The sequence below is a fragment of the Capricornis sumatraensis genome, chromosome 12, assembly GCF_032405125.1.
Source record: "Capricornis sumatraensis isolate serow.1 chromosome 12, serow.2, whole genome shotgun sequence".
Lineage (NCBI taxonomy): Eukaryota > Metazoa > Chordata > Mammalia > Artiodactyla > Bovidae > Capricornis > Capricornis sumatraensis.
This window is the reverse complement of record NC_091080.1, coordinates 36,073,073-36,091,610: the sequence shown is the minus strand read 5'-3', so window position 1 is coordinate 36,091,610 and position 18,538 is coordinate 36,073,073. Positions and strand designations below refer to the sequence as shown.

The following is an 18,538-nucleotide window of genomic DNA, read 5'->3' as shown; positions in this document are numbered from 1 at the left end:
AAAGGCAAACTGTGCAGCATCACAGTAATCCAAGTCTCTGCCCCAACCACAGAGGCTGAAGGAGCTGAAGTTGAATAGTTCTTTGAAGACCTACAAGACCTTCTAGAACTAACATCAAAAAAGATGTCCATTTCATTATAGGGAGTTGGAATGCAAAAATATGAAGTCAAAGAGATACTTGGAGTAACAGGCAGGGTTGGTCTTGGACTACAAAATGAAGCAGGGCAAAGACTAACAAGAGTTTTGGCAAGAGAACACACTGATCATAGCAAACACCCTGTTCCAATAGCAGAAGAGATGATTCTACACATGGACATCACCAGATAGTCAATACTGAAGTCAGATTATGTTCTTTGCAGCCAAAAATGGAGAAGCTCTATACAGTCAGCAAAACAAGACCTGGAAGTGACTTTGGCTCAGATAATCAGCTCCTTATTGCAAAATTCAGGCTTAAATTGAAGAAAGTAGGGAAAACCTCCAGTGTATGACCTAAATCAAATCACTTATGATTATACAGTGGAGGTGACAAGTACATTCAAGGGGTTAGATCTGGCAGACAGAGTGCCTGAAAAACTATGGACAGAGATTCATAGCATTGTATAGAAGGTGGTGACCTAAACCATCCCCCAAAAAAGAAATGCAGGAAGGCAAAATGGTTGTCTGAGGAGCCCTTACAAATAGAAAGAAGAGAAGCGAAAGGCAAAGGAAAAAGGGAAAGATATACCCAACTGAAGAGACTTCCAGAGAACAGCAAGGAAAGAGAAGAAAGCCTTCTTAAGTGAACAATATAAAGAAATAGAGGAAAACAATAGAATGGGAGAGACTAGAGATCTCTTCAAGAAAATTGGAGATACTGAGGGGATACTTCATGCAAAGATGGGCACAATAAAGAACAGAAACAGCAAAGACCTAACAGGAGCAGAAGAGATTAAGAAGAGGTGGAAAGAATACACAGAACTAGACAAAAAGGTCTTATTGGATAGCCAAGACAGTGTGGTCACTCACCCAGAGACAGCCATCCTAGAGTGTGAAGTCAAATGGGCCTTTGGAAACATTACTTGAACAAAGCTAGTGAAACTGATGGAATTCCAGCTGGGCTATTTCAAAGCCTAAAAGATGATGCTGTTAAAGTGCTGGGCTCAATATGCCAGCAAATCTGGAAAACTCAGCAGTGACCACAGGACTGGAGAAGATCAGTTTTCATTCCAATCCAAAAGAAAGGCAGTGCCAAAGAATTAAAACTATTGTACAGTTGTGCTCATTTCACATGTTTGCAAAGTGATGCTCAAAATCCTTCAAGCTAGGCTTCAATAGTATGTGAACCAAGATCTTCCAGATGTAAAAGCTTAATTTACCAAAGGCAGAGGAACCAAAGATCAAATTGCCACTATCTGTTGAATCATAGAAAAGGCAAGGGAATTCCAGAAAAACATCTACTTCTGCTTCACTGACTACAGTAAAGCCTTCGACTGTGTGGATCACAACACACTGTGGAAAATTCTTATATAGATAGTAATACCAGACTACCTTACCTGCCTCCTGAGAAACCTGTATGCAGGTAAACAAGCAACAGTTAGAACTAGACATGGAACAGCAGACTGGCTCCAAATTGGGAAACGAGTACACCAAGGCTGTATATTGTCATTCTGCTTATATAACTTATATGCAGAGTACATCATGCAAAATGCCAGGCTGGATGAAAGCACAGACTGAAATCAAGATTGCTGAGAGAAATACCAATAACCTCAGATATGCAGATGATACCACTTTAATGGCAGAAAGCTAAGAGGAACTAAAAAGCCTCTTGATGGGGGTAAAGAGGAGAGTAAAAAGGCTGACTTAATACTCAGCTTTCAAATATTAAGATCATGGCATCCCGTCCCATCACTTCATGGGAATAGATGGGAGGAAAAGTAGAAACAGTGTCAAATTTTATTTTCTTTGGCTCAAAGAGCACTGCACATGGTGACTGCAGCCATGAAATTAAAAGATACTTGCTCCTTGAAAGGAAAGCTCTGACAAACCTAAACCTAGACAGACTATTAAAAAGCAAAGACACAATTTCCCAACAACATTCTGTATATTTAAAGCTAATTTTTCCAGTTGTCATATATGGATGTGAGAGCTGGACCATAAAGGAGGTGAGTGCAGAAGAATTGATGCTTTTGAGCGGGGTGCTGGAGAAGTCTCTTGAGAGTCCCTTGGACAGCGAGGAAATCCAACCAGTCAATCCTAAAGGAAATCAGTCCTGAATATTCATTGGAAGGACTGATGCTGAAGCCGCAGTACTTTGGCCACCTGATGTGAAGAGCCAACTTATTGGAAAAGACCCTGATGCTGGGAAAGATTGAGGGCAGTAGGACAAAGCGGCCCCAGAGGGTGAGATGGTTGGATGGCATCACTGAGTTTGATCAAAGGACAGGGAAGCCTGGGGTGCTGTAACCCATAGGATCTAAAGGTGTCAGACGTGACTCAGGGACTGAAGAAGAACAACAACAGCAACAATGATTTATTAAAAAGTGTTTATTGGAGTATAATTGCTTAGAAGTGGTGTGTTACATTGCATTTATTATTAATACAACTTTGAGTGTGTTATCTATTTTGTTCTTTAGTTTCTACCATTATATAATTAGAATAATAGCTCACCAGATTATTAAATTAAATGCAATAAAATATGTAGATTGATACAATAGGCACTGAATATATGCTGGGTTTGTTATTCGGATGACAGTAGGTTATTTAAGATTATCCTAATACTATGGTTTTATATTTAAAATATATTTCACCAAGCATAGAGATTCATTGTTATGGTAGGAGCCATATTATTTTCTGTTTGAACCATATTGTTTTCTCTTTGATGTTTACAAGATCATTGTAAATGATGTTATTTACAATGGAAAATTACTTATTTAAGTGATGAAGTAGGACTCATACTTCGAATTTCAGTTGTAGTGATTAAAACTGATTGTGAACTGTTTATCCATTTTCTAGGTATAGTGGTTTAAAAGTGAGGAATGTGTTAACCCATATTTGGAAGCCCATACCGAGTTATAAAATAGCTGCAAGGATTTGAGATGGTGTTCTTTAGCTGGTTTTTAGATTTTGTAGCTACCCCACTAGCATCCCCATTAAATATCCAATTGTAAGATTTTTCACTGCTCTTTCTTTTGACATGTAGTTTAGCCTTTATCATGAAACAAAAAGTGAACCAAAAATGTAATAAATGATAGCTTTTGAAAACACATACAGTATTTTTAATGTGATTTTTTTGACTAAGTCATCTAGGCAGAGTTGTTATAGTGATTCCATCCTATTCATAATGATTCTCAATCACCATCATCACCTTGAATAATTCTGCCAGTGATGAAAGCTGTTTGGAAGTTTTTTATTTTCTCATAGATTAATAATGTTTGTATTGGACTTTTCAATCCCATTCTGTCAAGCGGTCATTGAGAGCAATAATTAAACAAATTGCCTTTCACTAAACGTTTAGTAAATACTTATATAATGAGTAAATAATGAACAAATGTTTAATAAAAGATTTCAAGAAGTATAACTCCAATCTTGAAATAATCATGGCTTCGGTATTTTGTGTGTAACGAAGAGTCTGTATATTAGAAATACCATATTCCTTTGATTTGATTGATCATATATCAAGACATTAACTATTAATGTCCTGTCTTCTCCATCTTAGCCCCCAACCTCTTTTTTTGAGTACATGTTACTGAATTCTATAGATGATAGAAAGCAAAACAAATCTTCCCCATGTGTTTGACTTGGGAATAATGTGTTCTGAAAAAATACCTGTTTACTGGCACAAGATATAAGGATTTTGTATATCAAAGGATTAAAAATACACTGAGTAGTTCTTTTTAAAGACAGTGTTATGCATCTTTTGTTGTTAGGGCAGACTAAGGCTCAAACTTGTATTCTGTTTTGAACTATCTGTTCTTAGGTTCTGGGGCTATCTGAGGGTGTGTAGTACTAACACAAGACATTTACTGAGTGCTTACTGTATGCCATTAGCTGTTTATATTATCTCATTTAATCCTTTCTGCTGATAAGGGAAAGAAAAATTTCATGCCTGTTAAAGGTCACAGAGATTAAGTGGCAGAAGGCAGTGGCACCCCACTCCAGTACTCTTGCCTTGGAAAATCCCATGGACGGAGAAGCCTGGTGGGTTGCAGTCCATGGGGTTGCTAAGAGTCAGACACTACTGAGCGACTTCACTTTCACTTTTCACTTTCATGCACTGGAGAAGGAAATGGCAACCCACTCCAGTGTTCTTGCCTGGAGAACCCCAGGGACGGGGGAGCCTGGTGGGCTGCCGTCTATGGGGTCGCACAGAGTTGGACACGACTGAAGCAACTTAACAGCAGTAGCAGTAGGACCAGAGTTACAATTCTGAAAGCCTGATTCCAGAACTGTCACTCTGAATTGCCATGATTAACTCTTTAAGAAATCACCTTTGCAAGGTGTGGAGTGATTTTAGTAATGCAGTCTTTATCTGATAGTAATATGAATTAAAGTAAGATAGAATATATAAAATATCTATCACAAGGAGCCTCTGGTACATGTAAGCATTATTGAGTTTTATTTCCTCAGAAAATAGTAGGTAGTCTATTTGATGTGATGCAATTTTGTATTACTCAAATGTATTTTAATGCTATTTTTAACTGACATTTTATAAACTAAAACCAACCACAAGTGATCATGTAAATGAATTCTTGTAATTATATAAATATTTTTATCAGAAAAGTGTTCTTTCTGTTTCTAGTTATAATACAGGTTGTTTAATAGACTGATCGAATATAAGCTATAAAAAATTTAGCAAATCCCATAAAACATTTGTGTCAATGATCTTATAATTAAGAATACTTTTGTAAGGTGAGTATTTATGACTTATTTGTTCAGTGGGTGTAAATCGATTTTTTTTCCTAAAAACTATCTTGCTAGCCAAAGATATTCCAGCAATTTTTTTGAATTTCATAGCCCCTTTAATAATTAAATTTTCATTTTGAAGCCCTGATTAACATCATTGTCATATATAAACTAACAAAATTACCTGAAAATTTAAGCATTTCAGTGTGTTAACAACCTAAATTTCCACTTACACTTCAAAGTGATATAAAAATTCCTTGACCATATTTTCTGGTTTTTTAGTTCAAGGAAAAGTGCCTATTATATATATAATATCAAATATCTCTACATATGTTTCACTGGAACTGACTTAAAAAAATGAAATGTGCATGCTTTCTATAGACTAAAGAAGTGAAATCAGTTCTTGTATGTAATGATTCTTTCCCTTATGGAGGTTGTTGTTTGTATATGTAGAATATAATTACTATAATTTTGGTTTCCAGAAGTATTTAAACATTTAAGGCTCTGTATATGTAAAATTATTTTCTATATATTTTTTAGGAATATATATATCTTTCACTTCTTTATATGCATATTTGCTTTTTTGGCTTTTTCTTTTTTAAGTTTATAAAATTGGTAATGAAAGTGTTCTTTGAAGCAAACCAGACTCAGAAAATATATTTGATGTAGGTATACCACTACTGGGGCTTCCCATGTGGCTCAGTAGTAAAGAACGTACCTGACAATGCAGAAGACTGGAGTTCAATCCCTGGGTTGGGAAGATCCTCCTGAGAAGGAAATGGCAACCCACTCCAGTATTCTTGCCTGGGAAATCTCATGATCAGAGGAGCCTGGTGGGCTGTAGTCCACGAGGTTGCAAAAGAGTTGGACATGACTTAGTGACTAAACAATAGCAACAACACACACCCCTCTATTACTAGTAAAGGAGGAAAACCAAATAATAATTTGTTTAGTGAGATTTAAGTAGAGTAAAATGGAATTTACATTTAATTTATTGTAGAAATTAATCTGTAAATAAAAATTAAAATGCATTATTCTGCCTGAAACATAGGGAAAATATAGTGTAATGTTCAAATAGCCTTTTCTTCTTTGTCAGCAAAGTATTTTTTACTCAGTGGCTCCATTACAGAAGATATTTGGTAATACAGTTTGTAGTACATCTAACAGTTTGGGTTTGTCAGCTATCAACAAGAAAGGACATTTTCTTTCTTTCAGACTTATGATGTCTGATTACATTGACTTTTCAAATAAACTATTTTTCTACAGTCCATTTTAAAGTGTTTTCCATAAATGGTCACTTTTCTACAATAATTCCTTCATAAAAGTTTCCTTTACATTTACTGAAACTTGTTTTCAGTGCTATGTTCCTTTGTGCTGTTTTAATTTACAACACATAATTTTGCTTTGTGAATTTTTCCTGCCATAAAGAAAGGCTTCTGCGTTATATTTGACCAAAAGCAAACAAAGAAAGGCATTGTTTTGGCAAAGGAGTGAAATACAAATTATTAATTTCAGGAGTTTTGGCAACCAGTCACATCTTTATGCATTTGTTGCCTCAATTTACCTCTAGTTTGCATATCCACATTCTCTGTCCTTCAGTATTTTAATACTGTTTTGTAATTGAAGATGTTATTTTATGCATAGAATAGCATTTATTTCTTTTAGTTTTTCTATGTCTTTACATTCCTTCTGAAATAAGGTAAATTGTTTCATTCATTTTGATATTATGATATTCATACAGTCTAAAACTAACATAAGTATTACTAGCTTTTCTGAGAAAAATTACCATATGCCTGAATATTCACAGCTCATACTCAGAAGCACAGAATATTTTTGGTGGAAACTGTGTGTAAAACTCCCAAGTGTTTCTGCTGTCTTCCTGTTCCCTCCTGTGGATATGATGACCTTAGGTGCAATAAGTGGAATCTTTAATAAAATAATTAAAAAGGTATCACTCTAATTAATTTAGTATTATAATTTCATTTACTTTTATTTTATTTTGTTTCTGGATTCATAATCTTATTACCTGGATGGAAAACACCCAGGGTTTTTCTCTAGCATCCTTATATTTAGGCTCGTATACCCCAAACCGTGAGGAAATTATCTGAAACTGAGCCTCCTCCAAATAAAAGCTCATAACCTGTTCTTCATTTTCTGTTACTTTTGACATTTTTTCTAAGTTGATTTTTATTTTTGTTATTTTTTAGAGAAATTTAATTTATAATAAAATTAAAAGGAAGTAGCAGAAATGATTTTTCATATACTCCTTTTCTTCACAAATACATACCCTCCCCTATTATTGGTGTCAGTCACCAAAATCTTAACATCTTTTTTTATTATTTTTTTATTTTTTATTTTTCATTTTTTTTAAGATTTTTATTTATTTATTTTTTTAAATTTTAAAATCTTTAATTCTTACAATTCTTACATGGGATGATTTGGGAGAATGGCATTCTAACATGTATACTATCATGTAAGAATTGAATCACCAGTCTATGTCTGACGCAGGATACAGCATGCTTGAGGCTGGTGCATGGGGATGACCCACAGAGATGTTATGGGGAGGGAGGTGGGAGGGGGGTTCATGTTTGGGAACGCATGTAAGAATTAACGTCTTTTTTTAAAAGGATGAATATATTTTGATAGATCATAATCACTTAAACTCCATATTTTAGACCTCGTCTTGGTGTCATACATGTTACAGGTTTGAAAAAAGTATAATGCCATATGGCCATCATTATAATATCATAACAAGTATGTTTACTTCCCTGAATGTATTTTTTGTTTTACCCTTTTGACTGTCCCCAGGCAACTACTGATCTTTTGATGGTCTTCATAATTTTGCCTTTTCCAGAATGTCATATAATTGAAATCATATAGTGTGCAACTGTTTCAGATTATCCTGTTTCACTTAGTAATATGCAGTTAAAGTTCCTCCATGTCTTTTCATGGTTTGATAGCTCATTTCTTTTTAGCACTGAATATATATCCTTTGTCTAAATGTATCACAGTTTATTTTTCCATTCATCTGTTGAAGGCCATCTTTGTTGCTTCTGAGTCTTTGCAATTAAAAATAAAGCTTCTATAAATATCCGTGTGCATGTTTTTGTGTATATATATGTTTTCAACACCTTTTCAGTTCAGTTCAGTTCAGTCGCTCTGTTGTGTCAGACTCTTCGCGACCCCATGAACTGTAGCATGCCAGGCCTCCCTGTCCATCACCAACTCCTGGCGTTCACCCAAACTCATGTCCATTGAGTCAGTGATGCCATCCAGCCATCTCATCCTCTGTTGTCCCCTTCTTCTCCTGCCCTCACTCCCTCCCACCATCAGTCTTTTCCAATGAGTCAGCTCTTTGGAGGAGGCGGCCAAAGTATTGGAGTTTAAGCTTTAGCATCAGTCCTTCCAAAGAACACCCAGGACTGATCTCCTTTATAATGGACTGGTTGGATCTCCTTGCAGTCCAAGGGACTCTCAAGACCTTTGGGTAGATACAAAGAATCATGGTTGCTAGATTATGTTTACTCCCATAAAAAACCTCCAAACTCTTCCAAAATGTCTGTACCATTTTCATTCCCACCAGCAATGAATGAACTAATAGATTATTAGTTCCTGTAGTGTTTTTTTTTAATCAGTTATTTCAAACTTTTAAAATAGATAATCATGCTGTTTATGAACAAAAACAGTTTTGTGTTTTCTTTCCCAATTTGTATATGTTTTATTTCCTTTTCTTGTCTTATCACATTAGCAGAGACTTCCAGTGTAGTGTTGATAAGGAATGGTGAGAGTGGAGATCCTTACTTTCTTTTTGATCTTGAAAAAGTGGGAAAGTTGAATTTTTCATCATTAAATATGACATTACCTGTAGGTATTTTATAGTCTTTATCAAGTTGAGAACCTTTCCCTTTATTCCTAGTTCTCTGAGTTTTTATCATGTTGGCTGTTGGACTGGGTCCAGTGCTTTCCCTACATCTATAGATATGAACTTGAGAATTTTTTTTAGCATATTGCTGTGATGGGTAATTGTTGTTGGTGTTGTTTAATCGCTAAGTCATGTCTGACTCTTTTGTGACCCTGTGGACTGTAGCACACCAGGCTCCTCTGTCATGGGACTTCCCTTGCAAAGATACTGGAATAAGTTGCATTTTCTTCTCCAGAGGATCTTCCCAGCCCAGGTATCGAAGTTGAGTTTACTGCATTGGCGGGCATATTCTTTACCACTGAGCCACCAGAGACACTTTGTAATGGGTGTTGGATGACATAAAATGACTTTTTAATCTTGAGCCAGTCGTGCATACTTTGAATAAATCTCATTTGATTATGGTATATAATTCTTTTATCTTGTTTAAATTCAATTTGGTCAGGTTTTGTTGAGAATTTTCTGTTCTTAATAGATATTGGTCTATAATGTACTTACTGTGACTGTCTAGTTTTGATTTGAGTGATAGTTTTTCCTAACTCATTCTAGTTTTTCATATAATGAGTTAGGAAAATAGTTCCTCTGCTTCCATGCTCTGAAAAATCTGTAGAGAACTGGTACAGTTTCTTCCTTAAGTTTTAGGTAGAATTCACCAATGAATCCATCTGGGATTGGTGATTTCTGCTTATTAATTGTTGATTCAGTTTTAAAATGTTTATTTCTTCTTGTGTGACTTTTGGCAGAATGGTTCTGAATTTCATTTAGGTTTTCAAATCTGTCAGCATAGAATTGCTCATGCTTTCTTTTATTATTATTTGATTTTCATGAGGTGTGTGGCTGTTTCTTCTTTTATTTCTAATACTAATATTCCTGTCTTGTTCTTTTTTTTTTTTCCCTGTTTGGCCAGAGGCTTATCAATTTTATTGATCTTTTTTAAAGAATCAGCTTTTGTTTTAATTGATTTCCTATTTTCAATTTATTTGATTTATACTCTGATTCTTAATTATTTATTTTTACTGCTTTGGATTGAATTTACTCACTTTTTTTGTAGCTTATTAAATTAGAAATTTATATTATTGATTTTAGTTTTTTTTCTAATATGTTAAAAAAAAAACCTCATTACAGAGATCTGAACACCTCTGTTTCAACAGGCAAAAGTGTGGTTTTCCTTCCATACCACCAAGAAATTCCCTGTGACACCAGCTGAGTATTGTATAATTTAACTCAGTTCTGACACTGAAGTCTGGCATAGCATCAGATCCCATAGGTTGAGGGCTCAGTCTCATAGGACTTGCTATCTTCACTTTAGTTGCCAGTTGCAAGTCCAGATTATCACCTGTGCTTCTCACCAACTGACTATAGATTGTAGGTTCTGATAGCCTCCTCCTTGAACTTCAGATGCTAATTGCAAGTCCAAGTCGTTACTGGTACTTCTGACTGACTGGCTATAAACTGGAAGTTCAGCCATCCCATCCTTGGATTTTGTTACTTTGCTAGATTGGTTCATAGAGCTTAGGGAAGCATTTTATTTACTGGACTAAGGTGATGGCACCCCACTCCAGCACTCTTGCCTGGAAAATGACGGAGGAGCCTGGTAGGCTGCAGTCCATGGGGTCACGAAGAGTTGGACACGACTGAGCGACTTCCCTTTCACTTTCACTTTCATGCATTAGAGAAGGAAATGGAAACCCACTCCAGTGTTCTTGCCTGGAGAATCCCAGGGATGGGGGAGCCTGGTGGGCTGCTGTCTATGGGGTCACACAGAGTCGGACACTACTGAAGCGACTTAGCAGTATATTATAAAAGGATGATAAAGGATACAGATGGACATCCAAATGGAAGAGATGCACAGGGCAAGCTATGCGGAAAGGATACAGAGCGTTCATTCCCTCTCCAGATGTGCCAGACCTTTTAGCACCTTCTTTTATTCACATACCTGGAATCTCTCCCAGCCTTATTCTTTTTTTTTTTTTTTTAAATGGTGGCTTCATTACATAGGCATCACTGATTAAATCATTAACTGTTGGTGATTGAACTCACTCTCCAGCTCTTCTCCCATCCCTAGAGGTAAATAGGTGGGAGGTGGGAGGGACTGGACTGTTCCCTGGAACTTCCCAGAGGAAGTTCCAATCCTCTGATTATATGGTTGGCTATGTTGTCAACTCGGAGAAGGCAATGGCACCCCACTCCAGTACTCTTGCCTGGAAAATCCCTTGGATGGAGGAGCCTGGTAGGCTGCAGTCTATGAGATTGCTAAGAGTCGAACACGACTGAGCAACTTCACTTTCACTTTTCAGTTTCATGCACTGGAGAAGGAAATGGCAACCCACTCCAGTGTTCTTGCCTGGAGAATCCCAGGGACAGGGGAGCTTGGTGGGAAGCTGCCTATGGGGTCACACAGAGTTGGACATGACTGAAGCAACGCAGCAGCAGCAGCAGCAGCAGCAGCAGCATGTTGGCAACTAGTTTTCATCCTTAAATAAATTCTAAAGGTCACTTCACTAACATGACAAGACACCTTTATTGCTCCCCTCCCTTAAGAAATTTAAAGGGAGCTTTGTGTCAGAGATCTGTGCCAGAAATACGGGCCAAGAACAAATAGATATTTCTTATTAAAATCACAGTATCACAGCATTCAATGCTATAAATTTCCCAGGAATCATTGCTTTCATTTTATTCCACAAATTTTGATAAGTTGTATTTTCATTTTCATTTCTTCATTCAAAATAGTTTTTAATATCTCTCAAGGTTTCTTCTTTGACTCATGTTTTATTTGGAAGTGTATTGTTTAATGTTCACATTATGGGATTTTCCATTTGTCTTTCTGTTTAAAGTCTTTCTGGTTCTAGTTAATTTCATTGTGATCTGAGAGTAGACTGTGTAATTTCCATTATTTTTAATTTATTAGATGTGTTTTGTTTCCCAGAATGCAGTTTATCTCAGTGAGTGTTCTATGTGAGCTTGAGAGAAATGTTTATTCTGCTGTGGTTGAATGAAGTAGTATATAGTTGTCAGTTATCTCCAGCTGTTTGGTTATTGTTGTGTTCAACCAAGTCATAACTGGCTAATAACTAGTTGTCCATTTCTGAGATGGGGATTTTGAAATCTCCAACTATGATAATGATTTCATCTATTCTCCTTATTATATCAGTTTTTGTTTCACATAGTTTTAGACTCTGTTGTTAGGTATTTGCACTTTAGGTGTTGTCTTCTTAGAAAATTGACTCTCTTATCATTGGGTAATGCTGTTCGTAATCTTTGAAACTTTCCTTCCCCTGAAGTCTTTTCTGTCTAAGACTAAAATAGATACTCTTAACTTTGTTTGGTTTTTATCAAAGGTGCAAAATCTACCTATAGGAGAAAGGATGGTTGTATGCTAAAAATGAATCTTGACTACAACCTCACACCTTAATAAAAACTAACTCAAATATCAACTGTAAATGTAAAATATAAAACTGTAGGACTTTTTGAGAAAACATAGGAGAAAGTCTTTGTGATCTAGGCTAGGCAAAGTCATTTTAGACATGACCCAAAAGTGCGATATATACAAGAGAAAGATTGGCAGATTTGACACTGGCTTCATTAAAGTTAAAATATTCTACAAAAGAAACAATCAGAAGACATTTTACAGATTGGAGGAAGATGATAGAAAATCACTTATTTGACGAAGGATGTATATTAAGACTATCTTTATAACTCTTGAACACTGTTAGTAAGAAAGCATAAAATCTAGTTTTAAAAAATGGGCGAAAGACTTGAGTAGATATTTCACCAAAGAAAATATAAGGATGTCAAAATAGCACATGAAAAAATGCTTAACATTCTTATCAGATATATTTAAAATGAACATTTTTAGAAGGGCTAAAAAAAATGAAATATGCATTATGCCAAGTGCTAGCAAGGATGAAGAGCAACTGGAACATATTACTGGTGGGATTGGCAAATGGTACAGCCATTCTGGCAACTGGCAGTTTGTTATAAAGTTAAACATGTACTTATATAAAAACTTTCACTCCTGGATTTGTATTTGTGAGAAAATGAGTAAAAAGTGTTCACACAAAAACCTTTATGTGAATGTTTATAGTAGTCCAACTGTTCATAATTGCCATAATCTTGGTACAATTCTGGCTTCCCCTGTGGCACTAGTGGTAAAGAACCCACCTGCAAATTCAGGGGACATAAAAGACACGGGTTTGATCCCTGGGTTGTGTCAGGAAGTTCCCCTGGAGGAGGGCCTGGCAAGCCACTCCATTATTCTTGCCTGGAGAATCTCATGGACAGAGAAGCCTGCCAGGGTATGGTCCATATGATCGGAAAGAGTCAGACACAGCTTAAGCGACTTAGCATGCACAGGTACAATTCAGATGTGCCCTTTAGGTAGTCTGTTGCATTCAAGGGAATACTCTTCATCAAATAAAAGTGTTTTGTTTTTTTTTTTTAAAGAGAGACTTCTGATATATGCAACTATTTGGATGATTCTCAGACAATATATTTTGGTCAAGAAGTACATATTAAGATTACATACTGTATGATTCTATATATATAACATTTCTTGAAAAGTCAGAACTATACCACTATCAGGGACAAGTAGCTATCCAAGGTTGTTTTGGCTGTTGGGAGAGTGTGACTGTAAAGGTCTAAGGATAAATGAGTTTTTTGTGTGTGATCAAACTTGTTTTTATCTTAATTGTGGTGGAGTTACAGTAATATGCTATATATACACACAAACAGAAAAGATGTAAAGGAGTTGATTTTACTAAGATCATTTAAGAATGAAATAAATTATGAAAAGGATAGAAAATTCCTGAATGTATGTGAAGCCTAACTATGAAATAATTATTTCACCTTTCTGTGTAGCTAGCTGTTTTAATATTTATTTTATTTTATGGCAGTTTCAGCACTTACAAGGTATGTTTTTAATCCTACCTCTGTAAAACAGGCTGGGGCTTGGCTGAAAGTAGAGCCAGCATCAGGAGAAGAACCAGGCTATTTGGCCTCCCTGCTTTGCATGTTTTACTCTTGAAAGGCATTAGCATATGAATATATAGTTAAGATCACCTATTTGTCATTATAATTTATCTCTGTTTTTCCTTTGAAGCTTTGAAGTTGTTAGGTATGAGGGAGTTACATCATTAAATTTCTAAATTTCACATGTATTCATGGATTACACATACAGTGGTGGTGCCACTTGTAACATGTCCAGAAAGCTTTTGTAAAGATTCTAGGAAATTTAGAGCATTGTGAACATCCTTTGGCTGAAATTAAATTACAAATAGGCTTTCAGCATTATCTTTTTTTACATTGGAACCTTTTAATAAATACCTATTGCTTATTTATAGAGAACTGTGAACAGAGATGATCAAAAGGCTATTTGGTTGTCATACTATGTAAATTCTGGTAAATGCTATAAACTTACACATAATGATGCCATAAGAGATTTGGAATTTATTCCTTTACATGTACAAATTTTAAAATTTCATTTTCTTCATAAGACAAACTTTGAAAGATTTCAGTTACAATATTACAAATGTCAATTTTTTTTCTCTAATATATCTTGTCAGAAACAAAATAGGCTGATGAAACATAAAATTAAAATCTGTTACCAGAGCAAGAAAGATAAAAACGGGTAATAGCCTGACTAATATTTAGTAGGGCCTTTAAATAATGTTCCTTGACAGCCAAGACAGTGATAGCAATTCAGTCCTGAAGCTGAAAGAAAAGGTAGAAATTACTGAGGAGAGATTCCATGGCTTAGGGCCTAAGGATTTCATGTGCTTCCCAGTGTATTTCATCTGTCCTCACATTTTGCTGTGCCGCATTTCACTGTTTTCCTTATTTGACTCTGAAGATAAATGTATTTTACTTATTTCGGCATGTATCTCCATTTGATGTCTGAATTGATGAATGTGACAATTTGTGTATCAAGGTTGATTGCCTAAGTAGCCAGTTAGGAGGTGGTCTTTTGAGAAAGCATCTTCAGGAACATTTGGTCCAAAAATGACTGCTAAAAATACCTGGAGTTAGAAACTTTTGGTTTAGACCTTTCTAATTTTGCACTGTGAATGGATTTAACTCCTCTAACTTGTGGGATGATTTTTGTATGTATCACTGGAAATTAATTATGTTGAGTATGAAATTATTTTGGGTATGGACTTGAGGTGATTTCTTTTACGATTTTATTCCTACTAGGATCGCTTTCATCTTAGAAGAGTTTTGTAGTGAAAGAAATAGCATAGAAACTACGTTTTAGATATTTTATATGTTCGTTCATCTTTTGCAAGATTTCAGTGTTTCTCAGTAGTAGATTGGGCTACCCAAAAGATGAAAGCATATGAAAAAGTCAAAAGATTTTCCTCTGCTACGGGTACCTTAAATCTTGTTAGAATTTAATGTATTTCTGAATTTATTCTGACAGTTATTTTGCCTGTTAGGTTTCTTATTTTGCCTGTTAGGTTTCTTAAGAGATTAAAAACACCCTTATGTAAGTGCAGAGGGTGTTGAATTTCAGAGGGGACCTTCAGATTTTTACATTATTAATTCCATTCTTCTTAAAGCATTTAAAAAGCCCATCTGGCTGAGGTAATTTGATTGTTTCAATACAATGTAAATTGAGAAGCCAGTTTCCTGTACCCGAAGAACTGTCTTTGAATTGAACTTAGGTTATATATTCAGTCTTATTCATTTCAGATATTTTAGGTCTATCTTTATGATATATTGTATATTTAAGTAGTAAAATTCCTTCAAGATAGTAAGACTTGAGATCACATTACATGGATTATCTACATTAGTTATTTTTTAAAAATTAATGAAATTGAAATGGATTAAGTTATATTAAAATAAAGTCAAGATCTATATTGACATAAATTTTAATGACTCCTAAAGGTAGTACATATTTTTTCATTAGTAACAAAAATAAGTCATGTTTATACATAGTTATTATCAGTTATTTATGGGCCAAGACTATTGTGGTTATTCTTAATAATGTGAACCAGTAAAGAGATTATTAATATGCTAAGTCATAAAGGTATTATTATATTACTTCCTTGATTTTTGCTTAAGGTCTAGCCCTTTATTAGTATATTTGAAATAAATATTTCTTAATTTAATTAAAATTCTTTAAGAATCCAAAGATGGTAATTATTTTGAAGGAATAATCCTATAGGTTATTAGTGTCATTTTCCTTAAAAGAAGACAGTATTAAAAACCCTTAACCATTCCTGAAGTAGAATCACTACTTACAGAACATGTTATAGATCTGTCTGTTGAAAAGTTTAGCAATTTGACTTGCTGAGGTAAAAATCAGTTTACTTTTTCTCTATCAAATAAAATATTCCTGTGAAATCTGTTTCTGGGTATTGCTATACTTTTCAAAAGAATGTTCTGTGTTGTGTATACTAGTTTTGGCTGACACAGATTTGGTTTCTCCTAAATATTTAGATCCTCTACAGATGAACTGATGTGTCTAGACAGGAAGTGGTATGTAGGAGATATAGGAATGGGCTGAAGTATCCTTTATATTTGCCTTTGTATCTAGGGGAGTTGGAAATAGGCAAGAATGGAGAGAAATTTTGTATGGCAGTACACAGAATTTTGCAAGTTTATTGTGAGCCCTGAAGCAATCCGATGCATTTTAGTTACTGGTAAGTTTGTTAAATTATGTTTGAAAATGTACCTCTTCGAAGATGGCCATCTATTTACTATTAAGTCCACCATGTCAAATATACCTATTTTAAATATACTTTTGAAAAGATGTAGTATTGCTATTGCATTGGGTTTTAGGTATAAATTAAAAATACTTTTGTTAGTGAATGCATTTTACTTTTCAATTGTTGTCATAGTTAAAATTGAAGTAAAATTAACATTATATGGCTAGTCTTTGTTAATATTTTGGAATAATAAAATTAATATTTCTGATTTTGTAAGGGAACTTCACCATGTTTAGAAGTCTTAATTAATTCATTAGTTGTTTGAGAAAGAGTGTTCCTTTTGACATAAAAGAATAAACGTCTACGGCATCTTTGTCATTTTGTGTAGTTCCGTATAGGAGGGTGATTTATTATAAGAAATACTTTACATTTTATTTCATGGACCATAGGAACCATGGTGAGGCATTTCTAGTCTTTCTTTTCGGCAGTGCTGATGTTTAGGAATCTTAGTCGGTCTTTCCCACTAAATCTCTATGCAATAGTTTTCTTTAGTTTTTTTTTTTTTTTTTTTTTCAGACACTTAGGCAGACTTATTATGTGTGCTAATGCTTAAGCAATTATTTGTGAAGTGGCTTTGACTATTGATAAAATTCATGTAAAATGGACTAGATTGCTTATAGGTGTTCTTTACAGAAACATTAAAAAAATAAATAAAATCCCAGGGGATTCCTTGCTATTTGTGTTCTTATGAATATCTATCTTTGACTTTAGAACAAAGTACAAGAGTATCAGTGATTTGCAATACTAGTTTACTATTTTCTTTTATGTGGTTTAAAGGCAGAGGGCCAGTAATGTAACTGAATTTTAATTTCTTGTAACAAAGTATTTTATTTAAAATATTTAATATATACTATCTAGCTTATATCAGGCTTTCCATTAAACTATCAATTTTTATAGTGATAATAATGATGCTAATTTTCCATTGACTCTTTTTATTAGAATATTTCTGATTTGAACAAAAATAGCCGCATTATCAGAGAAATGTGGTGTTAATCCTATAGAAACCTGAAGAACTAGAGTAACTTCAGAAAATAGAATAACTTTAGTTCTTTTTGAGCCTTCAAATTTTCCTCATTACCAAATTTTCTTCATTTCATGTAGAAATGAGTAATTGTGAATCTAAAATATATTTAGAAATGTATATAAATGGAAATATACAATTTGGGGTATATTATAAACCAGTGTAAGTGGATATTATTTTAATTATTGATAAAGTTTGGCTTGGAGTTATTTATTGTTATAAACTACAACAAAGATATATTATGAAGAGTATATATTGTCTTGATTAGGAATGCTGCCATGTATCACTGCTGCTGATTTGAAAATTGTTTGTGTAATTTTGTGAAGTAATACATTAACAAAGCTTAATGTAATGCAGTCATTTATTTTTCTTTTGTTTCTTCCTTCATTTCACAGACATACCAAGTACATTATCTTTGTCTGGCACATATCTTTTTGTGCTTTTATGTATTTGTGTATACATTGTGTAATCAGTTGTCACTTTTTATTTCAGTATGACATAAATCATCTTATTTTCTTTGCTCTCATGAGTTTTCCTGAGGGCATATATGGGACATAAGTAACATGTTGCATATTTCTCTGGATATTTTAATATATGTATATATATATAAGTTGTTTTTGAAAAATAAGTCTAAATGAAAAGTTTATTTTTTAAAAAAAAAGGTGACCAAAACAGTATTGTTAAAATATTTTAAATTTTCTAAGAGAGCATGGGCTTCAAAAGAATACTATGGTAGTCTTTATTATGGAGAAGTATATTTCTTATGTAATATTTACTTCAGGGAATATATATGTATAAAGATAAACTTAGATATTTTACCTTGGAATATAAAATAACTCCATAGTTATGTTTCTATATAATGTTTAATTTTAAAGATATAAAACCTTATTTTTTTCATGCTTGTGAGAAATATTCTTACCTAAGATAACAGCAAAATAGATTAAAATTGAATATGATTGTTACACTTTAGATTAATAAAATGGTGTTTGTGATCAATATTTGATAGTGACA

The 18,538-nt window shown here is 34.2% G+C and overlaps 1 protein-coding gene across 4 annotated transcripts in view; it reads left to right on the top strand.

The window, feature by feature from the left end:
- Positions 1–18,538, top strand: part of NBEA (neurobeachin) — a 664,301-nt gene that overhangs the window by 145,228 nt on the left and 500,535 nt on the right. The window lies entirely within an intron of this gene.